This window comes from Triticum aestivum, chromosome 5A, assembly GCF_018294505.1.
Source record: "Triticum aestivum cultivar Chinese Spring chromosome 5A, IWGSC CS RefSeq v2.1, whole genome shotgun sequence".
NCBI classification, from domain to species: Eukaryota; Viridiplantae; Streptophyta; class Magnoliopsida; order Poales; family Poaceae; genus Triticum; species Triticum aestivum.
The window spans coordinates 39,639,660-39,642,346 of NC_057806.1; positions in this window are offsets into that span (position 1 = coordinate 39,639,660).

Here is a 2,687-nt window from a genome sequence, read left to right on the forward strand (position 1 = left end):
CTCCCCCCTCAGATCTTCACCGTTTGTTGATCGTTTTTGCGGATCGAGATGGCCCCGAAAGAGAAACGTAAACTCCTCCAATCCCTCCAATTAGTTTTTGTAAACTTGCTTCCGATTCGACGCATTATTTGCTTGAAATCCCTCATATTTTTGAACTTGGATTGGAATTGTTTCACCTAAGATTGATTGTAGTTGCAGTTCTTAGTTCTTTAGTAACTAGTGGTATTGGATATGAACTCTAATCAATAATTCATATGTTAGTGTGAAGATGAACCCTAGTTCATACCTTTTTTTTGTTAAAAAAATTATGATGTAATGTTGATATGAGGATGAACCCTAGTTTGATGATGCATGTTGATATGATGATATGATCTAGTGTGAATATGATGAACCCTAGTTTGATGATGCATGTTGATATGATGATATGAAGATGTTGTTTGAAAAACTTTATTTAAAAATATGATGATATGATGTATGTTGGAGGATTTTTTTGATATGATGCATGTCGATATGATTTGCTCCATCATGTGTAGTAGTTGTTGTTGGAGGAATATGCTTAAAATTTTATTTTGATATGATGCATGTTGATATGATTTGAGTTCATTTTTTGTTTATGTATGCTTTATGCTTATGGTGGTTTTGTTTATGAAATTTTATTAAGGCGGCCACCTCTTGCGGACAACATCGGCCCACGGTACTCCATGCTGGACTGGGCATTCGACAAGGGTCATCGTGCCCGGTTCATAGAGAACGGAGAGGTAAGTGATATGAATGAAATTTCGATGAAAGTTTTCGGATTGATGAAAATAATTTCCTAACTTTTGGCGTCCACTTTTTGACAGATGCTCCAGCCACTGCGCATGAGGGGTCACGGGGTTCATGGGCATATGGACTACGACGAGCGCTACGCGCCGTTCTTCAAGAGAGCCTGTCTGTTGGGTTTTGTGTTGCAGTTCAAGCGTCAGCCGCCGACGCTTGTCCATGCAGCTCTGACGGCATTGATTGACCGGTGGCGACCGGAGACCCATTCTTTCCATCTGCCATGCGGGGAGATGACGGTGACCCTCGAGGATTGGGTGATGATTACTGCCATGCCGATCGAGGGTCATGCACTCACCGGGCGAGTGGAGAGGACCAACTGGCAGCAGAGGGTTGCCACCCTCATCGGCGACTGCCCCGCTGTCAAGGGTAACCGTACATCCGGTGTGCCATTGACCTGGCTCTCGGAGCACCGGCAGAAATGCCCCGAAGGCGCCGACGAGATGACCGTGGAGTGGTACGCGAGGGCCTACCTATGGTATCTTCTCACGGAGGTCGTGTTTCCAGACAGCTTCGGGAACTCTGCCAACTGGTCGTATCTCTTCTTCCTAGCGGACTGGGAGGCAGGGTACAGTTGGGGGACCGCATCTCTCGCTTACCTATACCGTTCGGTAAGAGAGGATCTAATTGCCTACCTACCTACGTGTAACACCCCGATAATTAAGCTACAGTAATCCCCTGCTAATAATGCCACGTCACCACGATTACTATGGACGATCTTGCAATGGTTCAAAACAATTCAATTTCAAATTTAAAATAGAGTCAAAATAATATTTCATCAAAGAGTAAATTAAAAATGTTCACATTAATCCATAAATTACCCTGATAATTTATCATGTAGAAACCAACTTCATTTGGTTAACCCAGTTAACCCCAGTAACCTTTAAACACGTTCGATATCATCTAGTTTGGCCATTTTAAATCCTAAAAGTAAATACGATTTCCAAATAATGTGAGACTTGTTGTGCGGCCTCAAAACATTACCTAGTATTTGGGTGTCAAGTTTCATGACTAAATAAATTCGTTTCCTAGGCGAAGTAGATAGAACGCAATATCAAAAAAAAAAGAAAAGAGGAACAGAAAAGGAAATGGAAAAAACGAAAAGCTACACTGTGCACTTGTAGCCCAATGCTACAGTGCAGGCCCAAGCCCACCACGGCCTTTTTCTTCCTCCTATGTACAGAGAGGAGGCAGTGCTTGTGCGTGGCGTGCATCCATGCCCGCCATGGCCTCCTCCGTCGCCGTGTCGATCATCCGCTCGTCCTGGAGATGCATAAGAGCCCTCCCGACCCCGTTGACAAACCCTAGCCAACAAAATTCCCCTCGCACGTCCTCTCCCTCTCGGTTTTGCTCGCTTCCGAGCCATCGTTGTCGCGCCATCGTTACCACCATGGCCACCGGCCTCCCCTCGCCGCTCGAAGATGTCCGGGGGCTCCGTCGTGGTCGGATCCATCACCACGCCGAAGAGCTCGAGCTAGGATGCCCCGTAGCCTCGCCATCGTGCGCGTCTTCGCCCGCGGCCGCCGCATCACGCCGTCGTTTGCCACCCCAACGGGCCACCCCGGCGGCCTTGACCATGTCCACGAGCCTCCCCGTGAGCTTTTCTGCCGAATCCCCTACTTTCCCCCCTCGATCCGTGCCCCTACGTGTCGAACGCCACCATGGCCGGAGCTCCACTTCCGCGTACGCGTACGTGCTGTTGCGGCTGCTGCTCCCTGCTCCTGTAGCCTGCTGCTCCTTGCGTTGCCGTTGCTTTTGCTGCTTAACGCTGCTGCTGCTCCTTATAAGCTGATGCCGATGCGTGGTTGCTGCTGTCGCTAGATGCTGCCGCGCTTGGTCGTCGATGCCTCCGCCGCTGCCTGCTAGTG